The sequence below is a fragment of the Saimiri boliviensis genome, chromosome 1 (genome assembly GCF_048565385.1).
Source record: "Saimiri boliviensis isolate mSaiBol1 chromosome 1, mSaiBol1.pri, whole genome shotgun sequence".
In the NCBI taxonomy this organism is placed as follows: domain Eukaryota; kingdom Metazoa; phylum Chordata; class Mammalia; order Primates; family Cebidae; genus Saimiri; species Saimiri boliviensis.
In genome coordinates this window covers 282036592-282053825 of record NC_133449.1, presented here as the reverse complement: position 1 = coordinate 282053825, position 17234 = coordinate 282036592, and the positions used below count along the sequence as shown (strand labels likewise).

Sequence of the window (17234 nt, the reverse complement as noted above, 5' to 3'; positions counted from 1 at the left end):
GTAGCATGTGAAGTTCAAATATAAAAGTGTGAAAATGAAAAGTGTGGAAATGTGGAATTCAACAGAAAAACAAGAGAAAATGCTGTAGCCTATTTGTTAACACAATTATTTTTATCACGATCAGTATATTGAGATACACAGTCATGTCAGAGAAAGTGAATGTATGTTTATATTTCTTTACCATAAATTCCCTATCAGCTTCTGAAAAGGATTTGAGGTGGCTTCAAAATAACATTATAAATAACATAAAGTTACTAACATTTTTAAAACTCAATTACAGGTTGAAGTATAAGAAGGCAGATGGCTACAGAAAATAAAACAGCATTTGTGAATTAGCATTAATTTTGACACTGTACCAACAATGTTAAAGCATTGTTAATATTATATTCTCAATTGTCTAATATGTACAAATATCACTTTTCCAAAGTTTTCCCTGATATTAAGTGTCAAATGAAACTGTCTCTATAGTGCTTACAAAATAAATATTAAGAAGCATAAGAAAACATGTTTTAAATAACTGTTTTATTGACAAGTTTAAAAAATCTTATTAAAGCAATTTATTATAGAAAGTTCAAGGCATTATAAATGACAGAAGCCCAGGAATCCTGAATTAAAATGTAATTTGATAAAATAATTTCTACCAAGATTAAATTAATAGTGACTCAATACTATACAAGGATATAGTTAGACTATACACCTAATGAATGCACAACCTCTACCAAAATAATTTTAGTGAGCCAATCATTTGTCATTAGCGGTATGTACTGAAAACAAAAGTCTAATGTAGTGAACATTGAAAATATCATTTTTTATTCTTATTGCAGTAAGAACACTTAACATGATACCTCTCCTATAAACAAATGTCTACACAACACAGCATTGCTACTCACAGATACAATGTTTTTCAGCAGATCTATAGGACTTACTCATTTTGCATAACAACAATTTTATATTTGTTGATTATCAACTCCTCATTCTCCTTCCCTAGTCCCTGATAACAACCACTCAAATCTTTGACTCATGGCCCAGAAAACTTTTCGGCTGATTCTTAAAATAGGAAACAGATTTCTGATACAGATAGATGATGTTTGTAGAAAAAAAAAAAACACGGTAATTCTTGACACATTTTAACAACTGGAAGAATAGTAACTTCCCCATTCACTATGTTCCATTAAACAAAATAGAGTACATTAAGATTAATATTTTATGCACTCTCCATTGAGTTGAGAATTATAATTTGTAAATTATGAGTCAACTTTTAGTAGACAGCGTGCAAAACGACCCATTTTATCCATGCCTTCTGCTGTTTATATCCTTGAGTTATTTCCTCTTGAATGCTGGCTAGATACAGCAGTTCACTTATGATAAAGTAGGTTCAGCAAAAGTAATCAGATGTCTCTTACACGGCTAGGTTACAAAAAGACTGTGACTTCTTTCACGGGAACACTTTCTCATTGCCTCTTGTATTACTCACTTAGGGTCAGGCTGTCTGTCACGTTTTGTTGCAGTCCTGGGAAGTAGCCCATCGGGCAAATGACTGATGCGGGCCAAAAGCCAAGTGAGCAAGCTGGAAGCAGAAACCAGCTCCACCTCCAACAACGTAAGCCTCTGGGCAAGGCCTCAGCCCCTGCTGACTTCTACACTGCAATCTCGTCATGAACCAAAGGCACTCACAAAAACCATAGCTAGACTCCTGACCTACAGAAATTGTGAAATGATAAATGCCAGCTGTTTTAATCTGCCAAATTGGAATATTTTGCAACACAGCCATAGATAAACTATACACACCTCTTCAGTAGTTGCCAGTGATTTGCTAATTCGAATGGATTCTTTTTTGTTCTTGTCATCCTGGGGTACTATGATTTATGTTGAGAGAAATTAAAAACCAAAATAATTGAACAAAATCTGATTCATTATACCGTTATTGCTGATTATTTCTCTCCCTATGACTTTATACTTTGATATATTTCTAACAGAATAAAAAATAAAAAAAATAAAAAAAATAATGAAACACACATGTATGCCATCAAATCTTAATTATTTTTGTATTTGATTCAGGTCTCATTTTATAATGTAATATATTATTGAAGGCACAGTTGATACTTCTAAGTGGGCTGTTTGCTATAATCAAATTCTCTGCTCATCCTCCCAGAACCATTATCATTCCCCTACATATCTTAAAAATATTAATGTAACATATTTTCAGAAATATATATTTAGATAGTATAGTTATTTAGATTTAAGTTTATATTTCTCATTCTCTTGTATTTTTTACTCAAAATCATAATTTTGAGATATATCTAAGATGCTGCATATAGTTCTAGTTCATTAACTACAATGTAGTATTTAATAATATGCTACAAGTTATCCAACTGTATGTTTTTCTAATTTAGAAACATTCAAATGAATTTTAGTTTACATATCTCCTTATGCACATGCAGAATTTACGTAAGCTACAGTTATAAAAAGGCTCTTCCTGGAGCTTTAGAACACAGCCCTTCCCTGGTCGTATCACCACTTTTTTAACATCTCAGTTCCACTACAGATTTATTTTTCACTTTTTTCTTAAAAGATAGTATTGTCCATAACTTAGTACCTCATTTCTGTTTCTTATATACACACTCTGGAAAGGAATATTTGTCCCTGCTGTTTCACTGTCAACATATAAATCTATGGCTCTCAAATGAATATTCACATCTGCCATATCCTGAGTTTCTGCTAAAATGTTCAATTATGGTCATCTTCAACTTTATGCTGGGCATCTACTATCTTATGTCTTTTCTTAAGAAAAGTAATTTGAAATTTGAAACGATTTGGAAAATTTAAAATGTAGGCCAATAAAAGAAGAATCAATTGTTTAAAGTTTACAATAAAATAAGGGCATAGGAAACTTGAATGAATCAAATATGAAGATTAAAATTCTGATAACACCCCATTTGTTGATATAAACTCTATTGAAAACAAATAAAAAGAAGAAAAAAATTGATAATTATATTTTTCAAATATCAATTTGACATCAATATTAAATTCTCTCCTCAATTCTCTAAAACCGTTTATGTCTATGAAACTTACAACTGATAAATAATTATGTTTAGTAAAAATTACTCAAGTTGACTGTAGTAAATAACATCTCATAATGAAGAGGTGTTATTTCTAGTAAACTCCAGCTATATAAGAAAATAGAAATAGTAATGGTAATATAACCTTTAGAATTTGGTTATCCAACATCACAGAGTTACTGAACTTTGCAAATAAAATACCAAATTTGTATTTAAAACAAAGGGTTATTTATAACTATACACTAATATATGACTATTAATGAAAACTTGGAAAAAAACAAAACAGAAAAAAGGCAATTTGTTGTTTTATCACCAAAAGGATTTTATTTAAAAATTATATGACTAAACTGATAATGCTTATTGCTCTGTGATTGTAGTAATAGCATAGTTAGTATTCTGCAATAAAAGATAATGACTTTAAACTTTCAGATATAATTTCCATATATGCGTGGATGTATATAAATATATGTATGTATATACATATACATACATGTACATGAAATAATATATATTTATATAATACATATTTGTATATAATATATAGTATATAATATATAGTATATATAACATATAATATATAATAACTTATATATTCTATAGTATATATCATATATTTATATATATATTATATATATGATATATATTATATTTAGAATATATGATATATACTATAATATATACTATATATAATTATTATATATTATATATTAATATATACTAATATATATTATATATAGTATATAAATAATATATACATATGTATTTATATGTGCATATATAAATACATATAATATACATAAATATATAATAGATATATTAGATTATGTATATATAATACACACAAAGATATATAATAGGCATATAATAGATATATGTATGTATATACATATAAAAGCATACATATATTAATGCATACATATATTAATATATGCATACATTGTATATATTGTGTATGTAATGCATATATATTTATGTATATATGTATGTATTTATATGTATGTATATAAGTAAATATTTATATATATTTATACCTAAATACATAAAAATATATATTTATATACATAAATATATATATTTATGTATCAATTACATATCTGTGTATATACATTTATGTATATAAATATATGTATGTAATATAAAATTACATATGTATATAATTATATATAAATATATGTATATAATATAAATTTATGTATATTAATACATTTACATAAATATATATACACATACAAAGATATATAATAGATACAACATATTCATACTTGTCTTAAAATTATATAAAGATACGGATCATTAACCTAGTTGACATCATGAAGTAATTGAATTGTGAATATGAATTATATGTCTTTTTTCTAAAAATTTAAGCCATTTAACATATATTTTCAAAATGCAAGAATTATTTTTTAAGTATTTACTAAGTAAAACATATTTTGCTGCTTTACATGATGTTCTGCTTTTATGAATATAAAGATATTCATATTTCTTTATTATGCTGATCTGGTACACTCACAGTATATATTTTGGTCATCATGTACACAAGTGAGAAAAGAACATCCCCAGTTATTATTTTAATAGTCATCAGGTATGTAAGGATATTTAATTTGGTTTACATAGCAGTAAAGGGTAACTAAAAATATACAGAGCCTTAATAGAAAGGAATCCAATTCCCATAATGTTCTCCATGTTTTCAGGGTCAGAGAGACAGTGAGCACTGGAACATCTATTTCAGCCATGCAACAGGGGAGCTCTTTAAGTGTAGAGGTTATTTTGTTAGAAAAAGCAAGCCTCTAGAGTTTTTCAGCTGGTACCAGTGAATCTCTTGAGCTAACTTAAATCTACTGAGACAGCTGTTCTCTAAAACACTAAAGTCAATGTTTCAGGTTGCTAAGGGTTGCCTCTCCTCACTCCTCTAAATTAAATTATTTTTTCAAACTAAATATCTAATTATTTTAACAATCAAATATCAGTAATTTATACAATTGAATGTATTTCCCTGTCCTTTTTCTTGAAAATACAAAAAGTGATTTTCATGAAGGCCTGTTCATTCTTGGCAATTAGTAGATACTTTCATGGAAAAAATAGAAAGTGCATGGGGAGAAAATTTTTATTTGAATGAAATATTACACTAATATGTACCATAGGATATGTAGTATTTTTAATGTCTTATATTATTATTTTTATGGTAGAAGCCTTTTTTATCTGGAAAAACATTAAATGTATTGTTACCATTTATGATTTAAATTCCTAAAACATAAAGATGTGACTTACATTAGGAAAATGGCAGACTACAAAGTTCCAAGCCTGTAAACATTTGAATATTTCCCAGAGCTTTCTATAAGTTTAGGTCAGCTAGTTTTAAGTCACTTTTTGATGTTTCCATGAGGAAACAAGGGCTTCATGGAAATATCGAAAGTTACTTAAAACTAGGTGAAATAAACTACTTATAAAAGCTCTTGGAAACTTTCAAATGTGTACAGAAACCAAGAAAATCCCCAACTAAGAAAAATGTGAATTCCAACATTAAGCATCTGTGGTGTTTAGATTTGCTCTTGCTCCGCTCCCTTCCCAGGGCAAGGAGATTTTGGTCAGCAGGAGGCAACAAGCCAGTTCCAAGATCCGTTCTCTCTAGGAAAAGATCAACAAAGTTGATTGACTAAGAAAGACAAAGAGTAGTCTCAATTAATTACAATAGAGAAAAAAGTAGAAACACTACCCTGATTTTACAGAAATAAAAGGATTTTATAAGGAAGTCCTGCAACCAATTAAATACCAACCAATTAGATAATCTATAGATAATGAATATATTCTTATAAATATGACTTACCATGACAAAATTAGGAAGAAATGGAAATTCTGAATAGATATACTACTAGTAAAGAGAGTCAATAAGCAATCAAAAACTTCCCAAGAAAAATAAAGCCCTGCAATAGATGGCTTTACTGGTTTAATTCTACTAACCATTTAAAGAAGAATTAAGGCCAATTCTCAAAATCCTCCAAAAAATAAAAAAGGAGGAAAATTACCTAATTTATTCGATAAGGCCAGCATTCTCCTGAAGCCAAACGTAGACAAAGACATTAAAAGAATAGAAAACCAATTGAAATTAAATTAAAATTGAAGTTCAATTAAAATTGAACAAATTGAAATTGAATTTTAATTGAATTGAAAACCAATATTCCTTATGAATATGAATGCAAAAATATTAACAAAATACCAGTAAACCGAATTGGGCATAATATCAAAGGAATGTATACCATGAACAATTGAGATTTTTTTTTTTTTCCCCTGGAATGCAAGTTGAGTTCAACATATGAAAACCAATTAATTTTCATTTCCATTAACAGAATAAACAAAAAAAAAAGTCACAAGGTCATATCAATTCTACAGAAAAAGCAATTGACAAAATTCAATAACATATTATGATTTAAAAAAAAAAACCATAAAATAGAACTATAAACAAAGAAAACTTCTTCAACATAATAAAAGCTGTATGTTAAAATCCCATGACAAATATCATTAAAATAATAAAAGACTAAAGGCATTTACTATAAGATCAGGAACCAAACAGGATGTCAACTTTTGAACTTTTATTTAATATAATACCGGAAATCCTAGCCAGAGTCAGAAGGCAAGAAAAAGAATTTAAAAGCATCCAAATTGAGAAGGAAGTAATACAATTATTTCTGTTCACAGATGACATGATCTTATACTCAGAAAGCCTTAGGGATTACACAAATACCCACTCACCTCCACATACAAACACATACAAACTTTTAGAACTAATAAAGTAATTCAGCAAAGTTACAAGAGAGTGAATAATTTCAAAAGAAAATAAAGCAATTCCACTTATAATAGCATAAAAATGATAAAATATTTAGGAATAAAACAATGTGTGCCCTGACACATTGTTTCGTCTTTAATATCTTTCCACAAGATATTAAAGACATAAATAAATGCAGACTACTACATGTCAACACCACAAAACACACACACACAATCCAATCTTTTAAATGAGCCAAGAACTGGAAAGACATCTCTCCAAATAAAATAAAAATACATAAAGAAAGAAGACAATGACTAGGTTGGAGACGATGTGGTGAAATTGGAACCCTTTTTCCCTGTTGGTGGAGCAGTCAAATGGTACAGTCATTATGGAAAATAGCATGGAGGCTTCTAAAAAAAATCAAACCTAAAATTGTCATATGATCCAGCAATTACACACTCAAAAGCAGGCATCCCTAAACTACGACCCGTGGGCCGCATGCGGCCCCCTGAGACCATTTATCCGGCCCCACGCCGCACTTCAGGAAGGGGCACCTCTTTCACTGGTGGTCAGTGAGAGGAGCACAGTATGTGGTGGCCCTCCAACGGTCTGAGGGACAGTGAACTGGCCCCCTATGTAAAAAGTTTGGGGCCGCCTGCTCAAAAGCATTGAAAGTGATGTCTTAGAGATATTTGTACACCCATATTCACAGCCACATTACTTGTGATAGCCAAAATGTAGAATACAGCAACATCCAGCAACAGAGGAATTGATAAAATACAGTATACACATAAAATAAAATATTAATTATCATTATGAAACAAGTTAAAATTTGATACATGATATAGCCTTGCTGAATCTTGAAACATTAGTTTACTGAAGTAAGCTAAGCACAGAAAGACAAATATTGCATGATTCTACTTATATAAAGTACCTAAAAGAGTAAAATTCGTAGAGACAGAAAGTTGATTTAAGAGAGGAAAAATGGAAAAATAGTTTTTAATGGGTCCAAAGTTTTACTTTTTCAAGATGAAAAAGTTCTGTAGATGAATGGTATTGCTGGTTGTACAACAATATGAATGTATGTAGTGTTACTTAAATGTACACAGTAGAATTGTTTAAAGGCTAAATTTTATTGTATATTATTTTTTAACTACAAAAATTAATATCAAGTCGGGCGCAGTGACTGACGCCTGTGATCCTAGAAGTTTGGGAGGCTAAGGCAGGAGTATTGCCTGAGCATTGACTTTCTAGACCAATCTGGACAACATGGTGAAACTCCATGTCTACAAAAAATTAGCCAGGCATGGCAGCGTGGGCCTGTAGTCCAAGCTACTCAGGAGTTTAAAGCAGGAGAATCACTTGAACCTGGAAGGCAGAGGTTGCAGTGAGCTGAGATTCTGCCACTGCACTTTAGGAGTGCAGTGGAGACTTACTTATTTATATTGGAGACTCCATCCCCAAAATAAATAAATAAATAAATAAATAGATAAATAAAATCAAAATGATAACAACTAGTACTTGAGCTGTTCTTCAGAATGAGAAAAATTAATAACAATACAACAAATGCCAGGAATTTATGATGATGAGAATCTGATCAAAAGTATAAAACAGTGGAATATAATATTAATACAAAAATATATAATTGTCTTCAAAATACCACTTTTACTCAGCTTTTCAGTGTGTGAGACAGTCTTTCTGAGATATGAGATAGGGCAATGTGCATTTTTCAACTTTAGGTACCACATTGTTTACGATGTATTAATAAAATCTTTTTTTGTATTTCAAATATGTGAATAATTTCTAAGTTATATTCTAGCTCACTCTAGAAGTTTCTTTTCCCTTTTAAATTCTTCAAGTAGTACTAGAATGATTTATCCTTGTTTTAAGATTACACAATTGTACACAGCTTAGGAATAGAGATCTCACTGTGTAATAGACTTGCATGTGGATGTACCGTAAGTTCATATGCCATAGGTGATCCTTTCACATAATTTCTTAGACTGCATCATAAAATACTAATGATTACGTAAAGTAGATTTAGGGAAGGAAGACATGATGAAGATAATAAAAGGGCATTTGTCTCATTGAAGCTTGTCCCTTTTAATATACATTTTTTTTTTCTCCAGGACAGCATTGATTATAGTTGCTTTTTAAAAGATCTTGTGTCTTTACTTCAGTAATTTTGTCAGTCACTTGAATAAGTCATTCCCTATGATTACCCCAAGGCCCTATCCTACAAAAACTGTAATAAATTTTATCATTATATTTGTTAGAAATATTTACTATTTTATTTTATTTAAATGAGAAAGTGAGATGCTTCTTAGGTAAAACTGATTGCCATGTGAGTGGTCATAAACTATGATGTCTGACTTACAGAGTTTTTCTTGATAAAATTAATCAGAGAGTTTTTTATAATCTCCACGTTTAATGTTTATGCAAATATAGTTTGTGCTGAAAACGCTAATTTTAAATTAAAACACACATACACACACACTCACACAAGTATTCTGGGATCTTCCTGCATTTAAGAGACTTATATTGAATACTGATTATTAAGCATGGTGATTGGCTCTATGTGTAATGTTTTTTAAAATATAAAGTAAATGTAAATGTAAATTCTACTGCCATTTGAATGTCACACATTAAAAGGGCAATTTTCCTCTATCAGAATGTTTACTTTTCTCTGAAATATCTTTAAAATTGCTTCCCCAAATACATTCTGTTACTATGTGTCAACATGCACTACAGGAAAGCTGATTCTTCTATAGAATTTTTTTTCCAAGTATTACTATAGTGGAACACTTTTTTTTATCCTGTCACTCTTAATCATAGATAACATAAAAAGGCTTGAAGAAAGACTATTTGAAACTTTAATTGAAAATCAGTCCCCTTTTTAAATATTCTTTGAAGATGTAGAAATTGATTTGTAATGCCTAACTATAATAATCAAATCATTTCCAAGAAATATATGCTTATTACCATAAACATACCTACCTAAACAACGTATTATGTAAAGAAAAAGGAATTAATGTATAACTTTGTTGTAGTACACAACCACATAGATTAAAAACAAACTATAATATGGAAATGTCATATCTAGTAGGTTTCTAAACAGATGATGCCATATAATTTCAAAATATTTAAATCTAAAATCAGAAGAATGCAATACTATTGTTTATTTATACTTGTTATTTTGTCAGAAAGAGATCTACAGATGTATATACCTTATTTAATATAATAAACATAATTAATTATCAATTGTCTTTATATACTAAATATCATGATGTAAAAAATAATTGTGTCTTTATGAAGGCTAAATGAAAATAAAATAATAATATTGCTCTTTTTATGGTTAATTTAGTAAGTTTAGCTTTATTTTAGAGTTCATCCTTTCCATTTAGCCACATAAAATATCAAATTGACATAAAATATATCTAATTATCTTCCATAATGTTTCTATTTAAATTTAAGTGGAATTATCTTTCAAATCTGAATATGATAGAGCAGTATATCTAACTCTGCCATATGAAACAGCTATAAAAACTGCACAGTAGGCCGGGCGCAGTGGCTCACACCTATAATCCCAGCACTTTGGGAGGCCCAGGCAGGTGTATCACGAGGTGAAGAAATTGAGACCATCCTGGTCAACATGGTGAAACCCCATCTCTACTAAAAGATACAAAAATCAGCTAGGCATGGTGGCACATGCCTGTAGTCCCAGCTACTCCGGAGACTGAGGCAGGATAATTGCTTGAACCCAGGAAGCAGAGGTTGTGGTAAGCTGAGATTGCGCCATTGCACTCCAGCCTGGGTAACAAGAGCAAAACTTCACCTCAAAAAATAAAATAAAATAAAATAAAATAAAAATCAGCTGCACGGTATACAGAACATGATTGTTTCAAAGCATTCAAGAGTAATCAGTGTCGGGAAGCCTGGATGAAGTATGATCCTTGAGACAAAGAAACCATAACAAAACAAAGTTTATATGTTAAAATACTGAGGGCATTTTAAAATATATATTTCTGGGGGAAAGAGTCCAAGCAGAAATTGTACAGCTTGTGAAGACAGGTTGAAGTTCAGAGCTGGCACAAAGGCTGAGAAATTGAGGACAAAAGCCCTAAGAAGAAACCTCAGATAAATGAGGAAAAAAAAAAAAAAAAAAAAAAAAAAAAAAAAAAAAAAAAAAACAAATGCAATTTTTCTTGTGGTAATTGTGGACACATCCATTAATTTGACATGTGTAGAGACTCTGAGAAACCATGAGAAAGTGTATCCGGAAGGCAAAGGAGCTTGGCAGAGATTTCATCAGCCATGAGGTACTGAGGTGTCAGAAATTGAGACCAGTGGAGAGTGAAGAAGGATCCAGCTTTCAGGAGTAAGAGCTACTTCCTGGAAGCAAGGAGGGAAATGAAATAAGCTAGTGCTAACAGAATCCAACTGATTTAAGTAATCCATAGTCTGTATGTCTGCAAGAAATAACTCAATCCTCTTTGAAAGACTGCATAATCATGAACCTCTGCAGCTCTATGCAGCGTTCAATCAGTAATTAAAAGGCATGATTAAAAATGAGTATTGGCTAAAACTAAGAAGGAAACAATTTAAAAAAAATGATCCAGGTATGATTTTGCTATTAGAATGCTATTAAAATTTTTGAAATAACTATGGTTAATATGTTTAAAGAAAGAAAAGGGTGAAGAGTTTCAACAGATACCAATAATCTGTGTCTACTAAACCAAATACAAATTAGAGAACAAAAATGTCAATGTTGAAGTGTGTACTTAATAGATTGAATAGATAGATATAATTGCTGAACAAACAGCAGAGAAAATGATTGGTGTATTAGAACAAAAGTTAATATAAAATATCCAGGTTAAAGAGGACCATAGAAGAATTATTATACAGTAGAGACAATGATGGACTAATGTTATATAGTTGAAAGACCTAGCTGATATACTTTGGAAAACTAGTGGAAGAGAAGTGAGAAAATGAGGTTGAAGAAATGCTTGAAAAAATTATAGAAAAGGTGAGAAAATTCATTGCCAGTTGTCTAGGACATAAAAATGGGGAAATAAAATATTTTTAGAAAATTTAGAATTTCCTTTAGAAAACAATAATTCAAGAAGAATACACATAATTTCAAGGCAAAATAAATAGTACCAGGAAGGGTAAATTAGTGTTGACTTTTAAAATGATTATTTGCTATTTAACACAAAAGCAATAATGCCAATTTCATACAGGACTGAATACATAGGATGACAAAAATAGGAAAAAAACAAACAACAACAACAAAGTGTGAATGACAAAACAATTTTAAAGTTGTTCTATTTCCAAGCAATGAAATTATAATTTAAGGTAGAATGAAATAATCATAATATCTACACTAATTTTTTAAATAGAAAAAAGTATAAAAAAGTAAAATTTTTAAAAAGTGAATGGAGAGGAGAGAGATCCAAGATGGCTGATCACTAGCAGCTCGGGATTGTACCTCCCAGTGAAAGCACAAAGAACGAGAGGACGCCACAGCTTCACATGAATTCTTGTTGCTCACGCACCAGGAGATTCCCAGCGGAGGAGCCCCACGGGTCGCCAGCGCGACTCTTGTGACCGGCGAGGCGGTTTTGCCGGTGCCTCGGAGCCTCGGTTCTTGGTGCAGAGTCAGAAAAGCACCATCAATCTTAACGCCGCTGATTTAGTCGGTGCAGTGGGTTGCTCAGATTTCAGCGCTGAGAATCAATAAGTTGGACGTCCACTCGGAAACCCAATTACAAAGACGGTAAATACGAAGACCACAGATGGATAAATCTACAATGAAGGGAAGAAAACAGCCAAAAAAAGGCTGAGAATGCCCAAGATCAGAACGCCTCTCCCTCAGCAGGGGATCCCAGTTCCTCATCAGCAACGAAACAAGGCTTGATGGAGAACGAGTGTGTTCCAATTACAGAAGCAGGCTTCAAAATGTGGATAATGAGAAACTTGTGTGAATTAAAATAACTTGTTCTAACTCAATCCAAAGAAACTAAGAACTTTAAAAAAAGGTTTGACGAAATGTTAACAAGAATACACAATTTAGAGAGGAATATAAGTGAATTGATGGAGCTGAAAAACACAATACGAGAACTATGTGAAGTATGTAAAAGTTTTAACAGCCGAATTGATCAAGCAGAAGAAAGGATATCAGAGGTCGAAGACCAACTCAATGAAATAAAACAAGAAGACAAGATTAGAGAAAAAAGGATAAAAAGGAACGAGCAAAGTCTCCAAGAAATATGGTACTATGTGGAAAGACCTAATCTACGCTTGATAGGTGTACCTGAATGTGACGAAGAGAATGAATCCAAGCTGGAAAATACGCTTCAGGATATTATTCAGGAAAATTTTCCCAACCGAGTAAGGCAGGATAATATTGAACTCCAGGTAATACAGAGAACACCACAAAGATATTCCTCAAGAAGAGCAACTCCAATCGTCAGATTCACCAGGGTTGAAATGAAGGAGAAAATACTAAGGGCAGCCAGAGAGAAAGGTCAGGTTACCCACAAAGGGAAGCCTATCAGACTTACAGCAGATCTCTCAGCAGAAACCCTACAAGCCAGAAGAGAGTGGGGACCAATATTCAACATCCTTAAAGAAAAGAACTTTCAACCAAGAATTGCACATCCAGCTAAACTAAGCTTCATAAGTGAAGGAAAAATAAAGTTTTTTTGTGAATAAGCAAGCACTCAGAGATTTCATCACCACCAGGCCTGCTTTACAAGAGCTTCTGAAAGAACCACTACACATAGAAAGGAACGAACAGTATCAGCCTTTCTAAAATATACCAAAAAGAGCATCAATATAATGAAGAATTTACATCAACTAATGGGGAAAATAGCCAGTTAATATTAAATGGCAGTATTAAACTCACATATGTCATTATTAATTCTAAATTTAAATTGACGAAATCCCCCAATCCAAAGATAGACAGGCAATTTTAACAAAAAACTAAAACCCATCAGTATGCTGCATCCAGACCCATCTCACATTTAAGGATACACAAAGACTCAAAACAAGGGATGGAGAAAGATTTACCCACCAAACAGAGAGCTAAAATAAATAAATAAAAATCAGAAGTTACAATTGTTGCCTCTGATAAAATAGTCGTTAAAGCAACGAAGATCAAAAGAAGCAAAGAAGGACATTATATAATGATAAAAGGATCAATGCAACAACAAGAAGAGCTAAAGATCCTAAATATATACGCACCCAATACAGGAACACCCAGACATACAAGACTAATAAAGAGACATAGACTCCCACACAATAATAGTGGGAGACTTCAACATTAATATAGGACAGATCAATGAGACAGAAAATTAACAACGATATCCAGGACTTGAACTCAGATCTGGAACAAGTAAATGTAATTAACATTTATAGAACTCTCCACTTTAAAAACACAAAATATACACTCTTATCAGTACCACATCACATCAACTTAGAAGTTTAAACAAAATGTTGGTTGGCTCCTTGTTTGTTATTCTCTTCCCTCATTTTCTTTTATGTCTCCATTATTAAGGACAATTATAGGCATACCCATATTTAGACTGCATTCTATCCCGGGCAATAAAGCAATACCCCCATCCTCTCTCCCTCTTCCTCTTTCTCTTTCTTCCTCTTCTTTATTCTTTTTCTTAAAAAAAAAAAAAAAAAGTGAATGGAGATCAAAATGAATGAAATTAAGTAAATAATTCAGAGAATATGAGGAGAAAAAAAGAAGAAAAAGTTTAGACAAATAGCAAATGATTATACCTAAAAGAAACTATATCAGTAATTAAGGTAATTATAAATGTAGTAAATCAAAATAAGCAAGAGAAAGTATGACGTCATTTTAAACTAAACAACAAAAAGATTATCTAAGTGTACACAAGAAACATTTACAAATTAAGAATAAAAAATTAAGGACAATAAAGTTTGAAAGTAAAATTTTAGAAAATGGAATACCAGGCAAACCATAACCAAAAGAAATGAAGATAAATAAATAAATGAAACTCTGGAATAGCTATATGGAACAAATTAGTCTTTAAGGTATGCAGCATTATTAGAACTAGAGAGATATATGTCACAATAAAACAATTTTAACCTAGAGAAAGTTATCGAAGCCTTCAATCTGTGTGCATCCAGTAACATGGTTTAAAACTGCATCTAAGAAAAATTAAACAGAGGGAAAAAAAGGGAAATGGAAACATCCAGTATCATCTTGGAAGGCTAACATCTCCTTCAATAACAGACAAGCAAAAATTCCATAAGGATATAGAAAATTGGAGTGGTACAAGGAATAAACTTGAATGAAATTTACATATGTAGACCACTAACCATGCAGCTGCAGAATTTACATATATAGACCACTAACCATGCAGCTGCAGAATTTACCTTATTTTAGAATAATTAGGAACAGTTATCAAAATCAAGTACATACTGGCATTTTAAAGACATGCTCAAAATGTTTTAAAATATATGCCTGCAACCATAATAAAATAACTAGATATCATTTTCAAAAGACACTAGAAAAACCCTAATTATTTGATAATTTTTTAAAAATCCTGCACATTTTGATGGGTCAAGGGAGAAACTTTCTTTTTCTTTCTTTCTTTTTTTCTTTTTTTTATTTCTTTTTATTTGTTTCAAACAAAGTATCAACGCTGAAAATATTACATAAATTTACATTTATACTCATATCACTGAAACTAATACAAAAAGCTATCCCCCTAAAAACAATCACATCAATGTCAATGTCTTCAGCAAAATTTTATTTTTCACTAACATTAGAAATTATCCAAACCAGTTGTGGTTTGTGATGTTTACTAACTTTATGGGAAATACTGCCATCTATCGAACTTTTAGGGCTTGATCCTCCAATATTACATTGCACCAAAGCAGCTGCAGTAACAAATGAGTTTACATGCTTGGCAATTTGCTATCACTTAAATTCCAGAGAATGATAGCAAATTGCCAAAAACTTAAGCTCACTTGTGACTGCAGTTGGTGCAATGTAATATTGGAGGATCAAGCCCTAAAGGTTGACTCATTGTGATTATTTGTCATGTGGTATGCCTTCTTTCTGTTACTAGATTATTTACCTTACAAGATCTATTCTGAATACAACAATATAATTCCTTCCGTTTAGGACAGAGAAGGTTTGTTTTGTAAACTTTCATGTAAGGTATTGAATTTTACAGGCATATGCTTTGTGCAGAATAGCAAATGTCAGTAACATTTTATCTATCCAAGAGTAAGTTATGCAACAACCATAACACAGAACACAGTTTTTAAAGACCAGAAGGGAAAATGGCAGAATAAAATAAGTTACACCTTTAATAAAAGGACTAATACTAGAGAATTGTATATACTTACATAGATGATTTTCTCTAGAAGGAGAAGTGCACATCAGTTGTGTACTTTGAGTAGAATTTCAAGCCATAGATAGGCTAATTTATTTTCTTTCACTAAGAGTCTTTTTGTTTTGTTTTTTAAGTGGCTCTTTTTCAAACACCTTGTAGCCCAAAGGTAGGTATCCATTTGAATTAAACAGTGGCTACCCTTATAGTTGGGCATGCATTATCCAGTCTCTATTCTCCTCCTTCACATTCCTGATACTGACAAGTGGTCTGTTTCCTCCAAGACATTTGTTTGCCTGTATCCTAGGCCATTGAGTTTGTAACTCTCAAGAGTAGAGACATTGTAAAGCAAATTGTTAGCTCTAATTTGCTGCCACTCAAACACTTACTCAAAGCCTATTTACTTGAAGCTAAAATGATAACTAATTACCATGCAGTATAACTAGCCTACACACTTTCTCAATCATGGTAGATTAACCATGGAGGAAAAAACACTTTGAGAGAATATTTTTGCAATATTTTCAGTGGGAGATGTTTATACTAGTGTCAGTTGTAAGAAGTATAACTCTCTGAGGTGAAGAGAGAAAGAAATAGTAAGTGCGACTGTAAAAACCTCACATTAAGAGAAACAATTCAATTACTGGATCCATTTGAGGACAGGATATGAACGGTCTAGAATTTGTTGTGTTTACACTTGTACAAGTATTTTGTGAATTTAAGTCCTTATATCATTTTATTTTTCCAAGCAGTTTACAAAACTTCCCCTAACTGTTTAATATGCCGCAATTTATGGATAAATTAAATAACACTTTACTGCAAGTTACTTTTGTCATGGTGACACCAAACTGTTGCAAAAGCAGCATTATGTTTTGTTGAATTGGAGTGTAAAATGAAGTATCTTTTGAGCAAGCCAATGTGTAAGGTTCTGAATGTGAACTGCAGCTTTTTCAAAACTGTAAGAACACCCTGAAATGCAGCAGGATTTACATCTGTCAATCATTATGCCAGAATGTTACTGACTGAAGAAAGATAGAA

At 31.4% G+C, this 17234-nt stretch overlaps 1 protein-coding gene across 11 annotated transcripts in view; it reads right to left on the bottom strand.

The window, feature by feature from the left end:
• The window catches only part of CDH18 (cadherin 18), a 1096529-nt gene that overhangs the window by 117068 nt on the left and 962227 nt on the right, over window positions 1–17234 (bottom strand). The window lies entirely within an intron of this gene.